General features: G+C 30.0%; 1 protein-coding gene across 1 annotated transcript in view; it reads left to right on the top strand.

Moving 5' to 3' along the window:
• Nucleotides 1–16005, top strand: part of LOC113372008 (inter alpha-trypsin inhibitor, heavy chain 4-like) — a 57652-nt gene that overhangs the window by 15241 nt on the left and 26406 nt on the right. The gene's annotated exons all lie outside the window — the stretch shown is intronic.

The raw sequence follows: 16005 nt of genomic DNA, 5'->3' as shown, positions 1-16005 counted from the left end.
TAATTTTATTTCATAACCTTCTTATTAAATATTTTATATACTATCTTTTTCCTGATGTTTCCTATAATGTCTGCCGGCGCACTTATTAGGGATATTGCCGGGTCATGGCATTGCTCGGGAATTATTATATGGTAGTGTTGCGCAAAACGCGTTTTCCTTACGATTTTCCCGTTTTGCGCGCATTTCGCCATACCCTCAAGAATCTATTATATACTAAGTTTAAGGATGTCGTGGAGAGCTCCTACAAAAAATAAACAAATTTATTCTCGACTTATTGAAAATTATATAATTTAAGTAGAATTAATTGTTTTGTTTATTCCTAGAATTGACTTCTTAATTATAATTGATTTTTTAACGAAAAAAAACTAGCTTGTAATGTTGCTAAACCATTTCATAAATAAATGAAATTGGGAGCTTTATTAATGCTTTTTATTTCTTAAAATTTAAAAGCGAAAGGAGTATGGTTTTCACATCACTACGAAGAAGTAATATATTAGATTTTTAAAACTAGTAAGCTACCATTAGGTAACTAGATAGAAAGTAGTAAGTAAATTAGTAAATTAGATGGAAAGTAGTAGGCAGAAATTTTTTGCATATCTTCACGTTTTGGATGTTTCTGAACATTTTGGCATACCTCAGAAAAAATGGATGTGTGTGTGTGTGTGTTTTGTGTGTCCGCATCTTTTCATTAACGTTGCCGGATCAACCGATTTGAATGGTTCAAAAAGCATAAGATATGCAAAAATTTTCATTTTCGATTTTCCCATTACAATAACTTACCCGGAAGTTAAGAAGGAAGAAAAACAAAGATGATTAAGAGGGGAGCCTGCTTTAGAGGCTTTAAAAAAATCATTTTTTTTTGCGAAAATGTCTTCGTGGTGCATCGACAAACTGCTCGTACCCGGCATATTATGAGATATATTTTAATGAAAAATTTGAGAACGATGTTGAGATATATAACAATAAAACCTGAAAGTTTTGTTTCAAATAAATATTTCTTTTTTCTTTAAAAATAACAATAATAATAGAGATAATAATAATAGCAATAATAAATATTAATTATAAGTAACTTGAGTGGGACATTTTTCTGTACATAATAGAAAAAAATATGATGACCCTTCTATGAGCCAGTTCAGTTCCTTCATTTCATTCTGTGAAACCCTGGGACCGATTCTGCTGCATGACAGACCAGACGGCAAGGCTATGTTATGAAGAACTTTCATACAAACTCGTTCTGAATATTGGCAAAAGTCATGCGGTTGCTGTTCAGTCAGGCGAATTTTTCAGGTTGCCGGATAGAAATAACATAACCTAGAGGCCGCACAAATGTCAAAAAAATGATGTTAGATAACAGGGTCTTTCTGACTGAGTTTCATAACATACGAGTGACGTTGCAGTTTATGTGTAAAACGTCTGAATGCACAGAAAATACATGACATTTTGACTGTATTTAGTAAGATTCAGTAGCACAATGTATGGAAGTTGGAGCGTAACATGGCGTTGCCATAACATTGGTCTGTTGTGCGACATAATCGGCCCCTGTAACTCTTCATTCTCTATTTTTTCATTGTTAGGTGCATTTTCCAGATGTGTTTTTTATCTATGTGCATTCCTAGGTATTTTACAGATTCCTGATTATTCAAGTATAATGCAAGTATATAAAACGCCTGAATGCATAGAAAATATATGACATTTTGACAGTATTTAGTATGATTCAGCAGCATAATGTATGGAAGCTGATACGTAACATGCGTTGCCATAACATTGGTCTGTTGTGCGGCAGAATCGGTCCCTCTATCTTTTCATTCTCTATTTTTTCATTGTTATGTGCATTTTCCAGATGAGTTTTCTATCTGTGTGCATTCCTAGGTATTTTACAGATCCTTGATTATTGAAGTTGAGTGGTTTATTAATGAAATGATAAGATGTTGTGATTTGTCGACATTGATTTTGATGTTTCATTTTCTAAACTTAATTCTAATTCAGTCAGATAGTTTTGGATTTTAGAATTTGCTATTCATGCATCCTTGTAACTTGAAGTAATCGCAATATCATCAACATTCGTACACAGTGTTACAATTCCAGATTTCTTTGGTATGATCTTCTAGAAGTCTTTGAATAATAAATTTTCCGTCCATAAATTTATCAAATAAACTCCGAGGACGATTGATAGGAATCGGACGAATAGGAAGAAAAGGGGAGTGGTCGAAATATAAATCAAAGTTGGTTCGATAATGAATTGGAATGTTGGAATACCTTTTATTATAGAGAAATCAAGCACACCTGAAATTCTGTTAACATTAGTTGGCAAGTATATTAGTTTTCTAGAAGACATGTGTATGTGAAACATTTATCTGATTCATTGATGTTCGTAGTTCTTTTCCTGTAGTTAGTCTAGAGCTTCAGGATATAAGTTTGCAATTAAAATCGCCTCCTGCTATAAATTTAAGCCTATGCCGCTGAAGAATGAATTTAAATTGGCTGATAAAATTTTGTTTTATGGCGGGCAGTAAATAGATGTCAGTATTATGCTATAATATTTAAGCCCGGTGCACACGACGCCAGATTTCATGCTGGACAGTTTGTAACCTAGCACCGACATTGTAAATCATAATTTACGATCTTGCCCGACATATTTTGCGGCGGTATCCTGATCATACTTTCTGTGTAAAATTGTTGCTAGGCGGAATTTGATTTCACAACAACTTCTGTCCTCGCAAATTCCTGCCGTATTTTACGAAGAGCATGTCTTATTCGGCGATAGATGAACTATTTTGTGGCCGATACCTTCAGTGTCCAATAGGAAAGCTGTATTTTGCAACGTAAATATCAATGCGTACTTGATTCATGTACTTCGATTTTGGAAGAGTTCAGTTTTTATTTTCTAAATAGCTATTGTGTATATATAGCGGCGTGAATAAATGATTAGTTTAGGAAACGCAGTTTAAATATACATTTTTTCAAATTTTCGTAATTTTATCTGAAATATCAAAAGATTTCAAAATTTCTAAATTATTAAAAAAAAATCAAATCGTTTTATTCCAAAAATGTCGAAATTTGCAAAAACACTCAAAATTAAAAAAAGAAATTGCGAACCTTTTTAATATTTTTGTATCAGTATTAATTATTCGATAATATAAATCTTTTAATTATTATTATTTCACTTAATCCTAATCAGATGCGATACATATATGTATTTGTTTACAATTCTTACAATTCTCTGTTTGTACACTTATAAGCATTAGTGTATTTTAGACCTATAAAATATGAATTGTGAAATTCACAGTATATATTTATAATAATTTATTTGAAAATGCACGAAATTACTATTAATCATAAAATAAGTGAAAATCTGGTGCAAAATTCTTGCTCCAGAAGCAAGCAGCTTACGACAGAAATCTTGTTACAAGGAATACTGGCGTCGTGTGCACCGGGCTTTAATTATAGGCAGAGAGTGGTGTTTATTGTTATTTTTTATTAGTATTGCTGCTCTTCTATGGCATTTCCCATCAGGGTAATTTGAAGATTATGTTACTTAATTTTGTATGATAAAATATGATTCTTCGCCCTTCATTGAAGAGAGTTTAGGAAATTAGTAGAATATCGACTAGGTTGAGTTTTAGTAATATTTCAAGTTCGTATTTGTGTTGAATGACGCTATTTGCATTCCATTGACATATTGTAATTGCTTCTACCATTATTTAAGTTGTTTACTAATATGATTAGCATATTTAAAATAACTGAGTTTTGTTGGTACATTTGTTGGAACATAATTTTAAACTAGATTTAGAATTCGATAAATGAAGTTGATGAGACTGATTACGTGTTTTGAGAGGAATAATTATTTTTAGTAGCATTGGCATAGGATACGTTGTTAAGATTTGAGCTATTGCGCTTTGTAGAAAGTGTTTTTCACTTGCTTTTTACTGGGTAATGTGTTAAGAGTAATTCGGATATGAATAAACCGGATTTAGATTTGTTTTAGTTGTAAACTAACATCTTGTTTATACTTTTGAGCGTATAAATTTTGGTATACGAGACAACATTTGTAACTTGAGACATGGTCTAGATTACAGATACATTTGGGTGGGATATGAGACTTTTTTCACACTTGGCTGTCTCGTGAAAATCAGATAATTTTAAACAACGATGGGTACGATAGCAATATTCCTTGGTGTGACCATATTATTGGCATCGACCGCATTGCACTATTAAATGCATTTGTGAATTCTAGCTGGTTAAATTTATATAATAGAGTTTTTGAATTTAGTTACCTTAAGTACATACTAGTTGCTTTCAGCAGGTTCTAATTTAACGATGAATAAGTTTAATGTCATTATCATATTTACTTTTAATATTTATTTAAAGATTTAATATCTTCGATAAGTGTTGAATGGCGAATATACCTGCTAACAACGCGAAATGCTTTTTCCTTAAGTTGATAAGTTTGAAACTCGCCCTTGAAGGTAGATAGTAATTTCACTAAAAGTCTATATGGAATCGTAATTTGCGCATTGATCTGAAATCTGCGCATTTAATTTAGAGTAATATTAATTTTCATTTAATACATTTTTGATAACATTGTTTACATCGATAATATCGGAAACATTCACGACAAAAATCAGTGAAAGTTTGACAGTTCTTTCAAGTTTATTTGATGTGATTCTATTGATGGTCTAGTATCTTAAGCTTTTTAAATGGTCAAGCTATTTACCGGGGAATGTTGCCTTCTTCCATCATTAACTCAGTTTCATTTATTATCTAAATTGGTTGATATTGACAATGCGGTAGATTGAATACTGGTCTTTAATTGGGTTTCTTTGAAGCTTGTAGTTCAATTGTTATTAGGTTTTTCATGTGCTTTTATAAATGGAGAAAGCATTATTTTAATCCCTCATATGGGGATACAAATAAAAATTAAAATTACATTAAAAATTTTTTTGTTATCACTTAGTTTCTGGTTTAGCTTTAATTTCGACACTAAAATATTACTGTTTTATTACGTTTAAATTAATGTATTTTAATTACAATTTTATTTTAACTCAATATGATACTTTTATACACTTAATATTTTGTTTTTTCTTTTAAAAATTAAAAAAAATGGAATAATTCTTTTTAACTTTAAATCATTCAAATCAGATTATTCGTTCTTTAAAAAACTGCCATTTTTCCATATTTTGCACCGTATTTTCGAAACAGCTCAACCTGTCTTTGCCAAAAGCTAATGAGCAGGTCTTTCCATAAGTAGGAATCGAATGTTTTTCAAATATTTTGCATCGGTTGACCCCTAAATGGACAAAAAATTGTATCCACACAAAACACACACACGTCAATTTTTTCTAAGATATGCCAACATTTTCAGAAAACTATGAAGCGCAAAGATAAGAAAAAAAATTATTTTCGATATATGGACGATTACTATAAATTATCCTATGGGAAGTTACAACTCAAAATACTCAAAAAAAAAAAAAATTCTTCGAAAATTAAAAAAAAATACATATTTTCAAAATTTCAAAACTCGAAATTTTTACAGTTTACAAAAAAGTATTTTTTTTACAAAATTTGTTTATCAAAATTTTCACAACTTTAAATATTTTCTGTTTTAAAAATATCGAAAATGATTTACACTTAGTTAGAATTCTCAAAAAAATACTAAGGTTTTTTAAATATCAAAGTAAAGATCGCTTTATAATTGAAATGCGTTATTCGAGATATGAGATAAGATCATTCAATGTTCATTCAGCCTGAACTGAACGATTACTATCTGTTTGCACATGTTAAAATATCTAAGTATTTTGCTCTATAAAGTCGTCATAATATTTAATACGAATAATATAATTTGAAGTATTTATAACAATCTATCTGAAAACAATTGTTATTTATTATTGATCAATTTTCATTGATTACTTATTATTTTTGTTCCTTGAATATTTAATTACGATACGGAAAGTTCCTACAATTTGCCTTAAGACACACTGCCATGAACCACTCGTTAAAACTAGTTGTAAGGATTATATACACTTAATCGATAAAAAAAGCAATTTTTCCTGTGAAAACTATTAAATTTATCGATACAAAAATTGGTGCACATATAAATTGGAAATTGGAAAAATCTTCGATTAAAACTGACCAATATATTTAGAAAGATACTGTTAAAATTTGAGGCTAATCGGATCAGCCGTTTTGGAGTTACGTTGGTCACCGATCTTGAAAACACCATTTTGAGAAAAACGCGTTTAAGGTTTGGAAAGCAAATTACATGAAATTTTTATTCGACTTACATGTAGCAATTTAATCCAGGTCCAGGGCCATATAAGAGACCCTCCATCGATTCGAAAACTTCTAATACCTCGAGCTGATGTTGTCCGCGAGGCATTCAATCTCAGGTGAACTCTCCCGCTCGACGATCTGAAATTATTTCGCGATACTCATTTTGTTTTTAACTTCCCGTAAGGTAGGTTATTGCAATGGGCCGAAAATCGAAATTGAAATTTTTTACATTTCTCGACGTTTTGAAGGTTTCTGAACGTTTTGGCATACCTCAGAAAAAATGGATGTGTGTGTGTGTGTGTGTGTCTGTATGTATGTATGGATACAAATTTTCAGTCACGTTTTCGGGCGCACGGATCAACCGATTTGAATGGTTCAAAAAACATTCGATTCCTATTGATAGGGAAAAGAGCTGATTAGCAATTTGCCTTAAGGCACGATGCCATACACCCCACTAGTTTGGCATTTGAATGCGTATTGAGCCTAATTGTCATTTATATTGCCTTCATATAATTCAATGGTGATTCCATTCCTTCATTAAATATGCCGGTGGCTATGTATGCAGCGTTTTTCTCAGTTTTCGAACCGGTCGGAAAAATTTTGACATTTCACATATAACATTTTCAGAAATTGATTTAAACACTGGTATAAAATTTAGAATGCAATACTAAACAATCAAATCACATGTAACTAAGTTTTCCTGTTATTTTTTAAAAAATTTCGCCGGATCACTAACTACTTTCTTCTATCTCAGCCGTGTTTTCATTTTCAAATTTCCGTGCAACTCCGAAAATATTCACCAGAATGATATGAAATTTATTGAAAAACAAAATTAATTTTAGAAAATCCTAACCGTATATAACCTATTAATGTAAGTTGCATAAACGTCTCTATATGTGTAAATATTCGACCTAATTTTTGAGAAGCTAGATTTAAATTTTGGCTTACAGCACAAAATCGCTGTCCATTTGACTAAATTTTGATGAATTTTTAAGACAGATGCCATAACATTTTAGTATGTTCTTTAAAACCACGATCAATACAAAAAGTCTCAACAAAATTGTTTTTTTTCAACAATTAAAACATCGACGAAATATACACATGTTAAAAGGTTTTGAACGTTTGGAAATACTTCAAACTTCCCGAAAACATAAGAATAGCAAGAATTTTCTAGCAAAACATAAACATCTCTTTGATCAGATAGGAAGTTAATTAATAGACGCAGAAAAATAATACGACATCGTTTTTCGTTTGCATCAATGATTCTCGGAGATAAGAAAAATAATTGGCAAAAGACCGTTCGTTACTGACCTTCAAGTTCAAGGTAATAATAAATCAAAAATAATTAGTTGTCAGTTATACAATTTGTTACGATTACATATATTAATACATTTCCTAACTAAACTTTCGTAATATTTGTCAATAAACTATATTGCTGCACAAATATTATACTCAATTTTATGTTTGGTAGCGAATTCTTCTGAATATTTCTGAATATATATCAGTTCTATATATATATATATATATATATATATATATATATATATATATAATTCTTCTGTAATGATGTATGAATTGATACTTTTCTTAAACGGTTATTCGAGTTTTAATAAATCTTTTTAGAGTTTGTCGAGCGAAATTTTCAAGATGTGGGGGAAATATTAAATAAATGGAAAAAATTACAAAAACAACATATCATTATTTGACATTGAAAACATTTCAACACATGAGAACTGTCATCTGCCAAAATGTCAATCACCTGAAATTTGAATTTAGTTTAAGCGAGCCTAGACAATATTAGTATATAATATCCATATTCACGATTATAAATAAGAAAAATGTAATATTTATATTTATTGCCGAACACCAGCCGAGATGTGCCAGAAATGAAAACAATATACATAATAATTTAGTTTTATATAAAACAAAATTTAGTTTAATAAATAAGTACGTCGAAAATTGTATATGCATTATTTTTTTAAACTTATGCATGTTGTATTTTGCTTTACATTACTAAATTATTTAAATACAAAAGAATATTTCTACTTATTTAAAAAATGAATTAAAATGTTAGAATTTTGTTTCATGTGTCAAAATTCATTTGTTTCATCATGATCTTAAATTGAACAGTAAAAAACTGCATTTTTCGATACGTATATAACTTATGCTAAGACCATAAATGGAAGGACATTAAATAGAATATTAGAAAGTATAGGATAGGATATAAAAAAATTTAGAACTTAAATTAAATAAGACGTGGGTACAGGACAACTTCTGTCGGGACATCTAATTTATATATCTTATATATAAAAATGTAGCTCCCGACCAAATGATCCGGTAAAACTCGAAAACGGCTGAACTGATTTGGCCAGTCTTAGTCTTGAAATATTCGTGCCAATCCAGAGATTGTCGGAAAGGTGAGATATTATTTCAAAATCGCGTAGAAACTTTACATTTTTAATTTGAATTTTTTGGTAAAAGCATAATTTAAATAAAACAATAGACGGTGGCTAACACGTCAAATATCAAACGTTTTTGACAGATGATGTTCAATTACGTTTAATAGAATGTTTTACCTGATTATTATTTAATTATGGTTAAATTGTAGTAAGCAGTTTTGTTTTGTAGTTTTATTTATACAAAAAACGTTATCAATCGGGCCACAAGTGTTACTAGAAACTCAAAACATCAACTTTTTTTAAATGTTAATATGAAAACGCATTTTTTGGCGTTGTAGCACTCTTTTTTTGCAAATCATATTTTTCTCAAACACGGCGCTCTGAAAGATCTCATTTATAATATTATATACTCATTGGTATTTTTAAAACATTTTCTAGGTTATATTTTTTTATTTATGTTATTTAAATTCAGAACCTAAATTGGGTATCGATTAAAGGAACATTTTGTCAAATAACATTTTCCCAGTTATAATATCCCAGAATTTATCGAAGAATAGATAGCAATATATGAAGGTCGGGGCTTAAAAATATCCGCCACCGATGTGTCAAAAACCAGTAAAGTTAAGCATTGTTTAACAACAATATTTGAAAGTAGAGGGAAAAAGATGTATAACCTTGATTCTCATGACCCTGCTATCGGGAGATGAACGATAATATTTGAAAATCCACAATAAAAGTATTTTCTTCCGCTGATAGTTTTTTAGCATTAGTTAAATGTGAAATGATTTTGTAAAATATATTTAAAATTAAAATAAGACATTAAACCTATTTGCCACCTACCCGTTCCAAGTTACTATGGGGTTAAAAGGTCTAGATAACAAATTTTGAAAGACATCAAAAAAGCACATTTCCACAATGGTGAAACGTTTGAAATATTATTTGTTGTGATAAATTGGTTTGGTTTTCATAATATAGTTTATATTTGCTCAAAGTCAAATTGGACCTTTGTAAATTTTTATTAAATTTACTTTAATTCATTGAATGTTTCTTGAGATTTTTCAAAAAGCAGGTCAAAGAAGAAATACTTAATTCATTGTCTATCTCTCCTCGCAGAAATATGAAAATTTTGTGTGAGCTCAGTAGTATTATTTACAATTATACACAAAATTCAGAATTCAAAAAGAATCTGAAAAACTTGAAACGTAATTAATAAGTCGAAAGACCAAAAAAGAAGATTGGATTATACCATGTTTTCTATAGAAAGTGTATAAAACTTCCAGTTTGATTGTACTGACAAAATATAGACAAACTAATGGGGTTTATTGTTTTTATAATACCTTATCGTATATAGCATTCAAACAACATATCCTTAAACACAAAAAGTATTAATTTTTTGATTCTCTAGAAATTGTTTAGAATATACCTTACTTAGCAAAACAACGTTTGCCGGGTCAGCTAGTATATATATAAATATATATATATATATATATATATATATATAAATATATATATATATATATATATATATATATATATATATATATATATATATATATATATATATATATGATGTGTAATCTTGTTATATATGATTATATTAATATATCATCCAATTGTGTAATTTATTTATTCTTTATAATTTAAGCCGTTGCCGAAATTGTGTCTCTTGGTTCTGCAAAGTTTGAGATTTTAGTCATATATACCCTTTCGGTACCACCATATTGCTTATAGTTTATTGATTTCAAAGTTTTATTTATTATATTTATATTTTATTCAAATCTTTTTCAAAACACCATATAGATCTTATATATAATCTCAACCAAGTGGAGATTTCTACAACGTTATCTCTGATGAGGATGAAAATTATATCCCAATGGCTTACAGTATATTATTGTTCTGATTGCTTAAATTATAATAATAAATCTGATATTTTTAATTATAATAATTAATGGTAATCTGCCAAAAGGAAGGCCTATGTTGTGGGAGCCACCGCAAAATCAATCTTGCTCAGTAGAGTTCTTTCTTTGCCCACTCTCCTCTGGACTTATCTTCTCCATTCGCCTTGATCATCACAAAAACTCTATAGATAGTTCTTTGTTAAATAACTAGTTGAGTGCATGGCATCGTGCCTTGAAGCAAATTGCTGGTACTTCCCGTACCGTAATTAAAAATCTTGGTACAGAATCCAAAAAAATTTAAACAAAATGTGTACACATTATTAAAACTCTATAATTTGATGTACATATGTCTAATGAACATTTTTGATCGCCAAATGATTTTTTTTTAATTTGTTTTTATTGAGAGTCTATAAATGCTGGACCTGCCTTCCCAAAAATTTAATCAGTTCTTCATATTGTCAATACAAGTAAAATGTTTTTTGAATTATTAAAGTTGGATTCTCCGTTCTCTTAAAAACTGAATTGCCGTTTTTGGCACTTTTTCTCCCTGAACGGCTAGATCTGCCTCCGCCAAACACTAATCAGCACGTCTCCTTATCAATACAAGTCGAATGTTTTTTGAATTATTCAAATCGGTTGATCGGTGTTCCTGAAATCGTCGACGAGAATTTGTATCCGCACACACGCACACATACACACACATACATCCATTTTTTTCTAAGGTATGCCAAAATATTCAGAAACCTGTGAAACATAAAGATATATAAAAAAATTTATTTTCGATTTTTTTGCGATGACTATAACTTACCCTACAGAAAGTTAATAATACTTAAGAAATAATATTTACCTAGTTGTAGGCGGCATTTTGCCTTAAGGCAAGTTGCATGAACGTTCCTATACGTGTAAGTAATCAAATCAATCAATAAAAATTGAAATTAGGCTATTTAGTTTAAATGTTTGTCTAGTCTTTATGAGAATAAAATTTTAGTTTTAATTAAAATAATCAATACGCTTTCCAATTCATATCTTTCAAATATACTCATAACATATGTTGCACAAATTAAATTAATTTTTAGGCATATCGTTTTATTTTATATCTTGTTCTAAAATTGTATTTTATTTAAGTATGGAGGTCAAATGTTATCAATAGCTACCTTCGAAACACAAAACAGAATATACCCGGCGTAGATTCTAATTAGAATTGCTTAAGCGCACAAATTATTAATCCCAACTTAATGCATTTTTATAATTCAACTATTTATCGTAGGCTTATATTATTTTAGTATGTTGGTTTAAAATAGACCTTAAAATTTATCATCATATAAAGTTCTTTTAAAAGGCTTTCGAAAAGGTTTATACTGTAAATCGGATTTTCTGGTGAAAACATAAATTTCTTCTTCAGGAAGTTAATTACAAATAGTGCTTTCTTGTTTGGATTGCTTAGATTTGTCTATTCTTCGTATCGAATAATTGAGAACATTTCAAAAATAAAATCGAATCGGCTTCTCCGTGGCCGTGTGGTAAAGGATTTTCGTTTGAAACTTGAGGTTTTAGATTCGATTTCAAAAGTCAGTTGCGACATCGGGGTTCACTTAAAATATTATTAAAAATAATTTTCAAGCGAAAATAGCTCTTACATTATTTTTATAGCCGTCATAGCTTTATCAATTGTTAAGAATATCATTATATCAAATTCTTTACGGTTGCCTTCTATAATATTACCTTGTTAATAAGTATCATCATAACAGCTCATAGGATTCTCACTTAAATTCTGATTGTTCTACAAAAAAAAAACAAAAGAAATATATATATATATATATATATATAAATAAAAGCAAATTTCAAGTTTTCTGTCACCTTCTTATCTATGTTATCCACATTTGCCGGAGCAAACAAGTTTATCATGACTGTGTTTTGCTCATTATTTGCATGCAGTAAAGGAGTCAATATAACGTGGGAAATACCGAAGCAAATTACCCACAGAATATTATGCGAAAGGATTCTACGAAAAACGAACAACATTGATTCATATGTATTCGTTTGTTTAATCGTATGTCGTTATCCAGAATTATTTATTTTGACATTTAGCTAACGATTAATTAGGTACTATAAAAAGTTATATATTTTCTTGTTTACATCAGTCATTCAACAGTGCGCGCATCACTTATTATACTAGAACTTATAATTTTTGTTTTTGTGAATTGAAATAGGTAAGTTCATAATTGTATAGTTTAAATTTTCACTACAAGTTATCAGAGCACTCACACGAATATAATCAAGTTTATGAACACAGATTATTCTAATATTGTCTAGGAATATAATATTGAATATACTTGTTTTACGAAGAGAAAATCTGAATTAAAACTAGTGGGGCGCATGGCATCGTGCCGTAAGGCAAATTGCTGGTACTTCCCGTACTGATTTATTTTTTTTAAATTAACATTTTTGAAAAAAAAAAATTAGATTTTTGAGGAGCTATAATTTTTTGACAAAAATTTACTTATTTTGAAAAAAAATGTTTTCTCTATTTTGAAATATTTTGGAGATTGTGAGCTTTTTTTCAAAGCTATCGTACTGCTTCAACTGCATAGAGACAAAATATCGAAGCGCGTAAGCGCCGCGTCGACTTCTAATGGATAAACATCGGTACGGAACCAATGGGAATGTAAACAAAATTTTTACTTATTGTTAAAATCTCTATAAAATATCTGATAATTTAATGTGCATATGTCTAATGATCATTTTTGACTGCCAAATGGCATTTTTTTACTTTTTCCACTAGATCTCCGAAACCACTAGACCTGAAAAAAATCATGAAAATTTGATCAATTCTTCATATTGTCAATACAATGTTTTTTGAATGATTAAAATCGGACCCTCCGTTCTCTTAAAAACTGAGTTATCCTTGCTTATGCCAAAAACTAATCAGAACGTCTCCTTATCAACAGCAATCGAATGTTTTTTGAATAATCGAAATCGGTTGAACCGTGTTCCCGAAATCGTCGACGAAAATTTGTATCCGCATACACATACATACATACACACACACATGCACACACACTAAAACATTAATTTTTTGTAAGGTATGCCAAAATGTTCAGAAACCTCTGAAACGTAAAGATATATAAAAAAATTTCATTTTCGAGTTTTTTGCGATTACTATAACTTACTCTACGAGAAGTTAATGCATGACATTGCGATTTTTTTGGCTAAAACGTGGACGATTTTTTTCGCTTTTTTTCCTAATTACAAAGAAACGGCTCCGCCGATCGTCAAATGAAACTGAGGGACAATAGTCCTCATCAAGATAAATAGAATGGCTTTGAATCGAACTTATGAAATCGGTTTAGGCGTTTTTGAAAAAACGTCAATGAAATGTCTAATTTTGCCAAAAAAACTTTGGTCATTTTTTTGATATTTTTTAAAATTGAACGACTTGTCGTAGGGCTGCAATATTTTAGCATGTTCTAGAAGACCATGATATATATCGTCAAAAAAAATCATAACTAGTGGTGTATGGCATCGTACCTTAAGGCAAATTGCTGGAACTTCCCGTACCGTAACTGAAATGAGAAATATTAAATGTTTTCAAATAGATTAAATATTGTAACATTGTCTAATATTTATAAGAATTATATAAACTGAATTGCAAAATTGAAATTATTCGTTTAAAGTATATTAGAAATTTTGTCAGAATTTAAATTAAAATCTGAATTATTTTCGATATACAAAAAAAAATTAAAAAAAAAACAAATTTGAAACAATTTTTTTTTCCAAAAGTAATTATTTTGTTGAAACAAGCAGAAAGTTCTTTGAATCATTCAAATCGGACGCTTAGTTCTCTCAAAAACTGCCATTTTTTGCACATTTAGCTCTGTATCTTCGAAATAGTGGGACCTGTCTTTACCAAAAACTAAACACCCCATCTCCCAATCATTACAAACTGGACGTTCTTTAGATCATTCAAATCGGATACTCCGTTCTCTCAAAAACTTTATTTGTATTTTCTGCACTCTTTGCTCCGTATCTCCGTAACGGCTGAAACTGCCTTTCCCAAAAACTAATCTCCATATTTCCCTATCAATAGGAATCGAATGTTATTTGAACCATTCAAATCGGTAGATCCGTGCGCCCGAAAACGTGGACAAAAAAATATGGACACACAAAACACACACACATACATACACATTCATTTTTTCTGAGGTATGCCAAAATGTTCAGAAACCTTCAAAACGTCGAGAAATGCAAAAAAAAATCATTTCCGATTATCGGCCCATTACTGTAACTACACTACGGGAAGTTAAAAATCGTCGCAATTTTTTTAACAGTTAATTATAAGGACACGGGTCAGCGGGTCTTTACCGAAAACGAATAACTATATTTGCTAATCAATATATTTCGAACGCTTTTTAAACTTTCAGCATCGATTCAGGATTGTGAGCTAAAACGTGGGATTTTTTTTTTCACTTTTTTAACTTCCCACAGGGTAAGTTATAGTAATCGCAAAAAAATCGAAAATGAAAATTTTTGCATTTCTAGACGTTTTGAAGGTTTCTGAATATTCTGGCATACCTTAGAAAAAATGGATATATATATATATATATATATGTGTGTGTGTATGTGTGTGCGTGTGTGTGCGGATACAAATTTTCGTCGACGATTTCGGGAACACCGATCAACCCATTTGAATAATTTAAAAAACATTCGATTCATATTGATAAGGAGACGTGCTGATAAGTTTTTGGTGAAGGCAGGTCTAGCCGTTCCGAAGATACGGGGCAAAAAGTGCCAAAAATGGTAACTCGGTTTTCAAGAGAACGGAGCGTCCGATTTTAATAATTTAAAAAACATTTTACTTGTATTGACAAGATGAAGAATTGATCAAATTTTCATGAAGGCAGGTGTAGCGGTTTCGGAGATCTAATCATAAAAGTAAAAAAAATGCCATTTGGCGGTAAAAAATTATCATTAGACGTATGCACGTCAAATTATCAGATATTTTATAGAGATTTTAACAATAAGTATGTATTTGGCGGTAAAAAATTATCATTAGACATATGAACGTCAAATTATCAGATATTTTATAGAGATTTTAACAATAAGTAGGAATTTTGTTTACATTTCTATGGGTTCCGTACCAATGTTCATCCGTTAGACGGCGACGCGGCGCTTATGCGCTTTGACATTTCGTCAATGCAGTTGAAGCAGTACGATTGCTTTGAAAAAAAGTTCAGAATTTCTAAAATATGTCAAAATAAAGAAAACATTTTTATTTTTTGAAAAAAAAGTAATTTTTTGTCAAATTTATAGTTTTTCAAAAATCTAATTTTTTTGAATTAAATTTTTTTCAACAGTGTTAATCTTTAAAAAAAATAATAATTTTTGGTACGGAAAGTTCAAGCAATTTGCCTTAAGGCACGATGCCATGCGCCCCACTA

This window comes from Ctenocephalides felis, unplaced genomic scaffold, assembly GCF_003426905.1.
Source record: "Ctenocephalides felis isolate EL2017-DRISC unplaced genomic scaffold, ASM342690v1 CF-g0.4_SCAFFOLD_01502, whole genome shotgun sequence".
In the NCBI taxonomy this organism is placed as follows: domain Eukaryota; kingdom Metazoa; phylum Arthropoda; class Insecta; order Siphonaptera; family Pulicidae; genus Ctenocephalides; species Ctenocephalides felis.
This window is presented reverse-complemented; position numbering and strand designations above follow the sequence as displayed.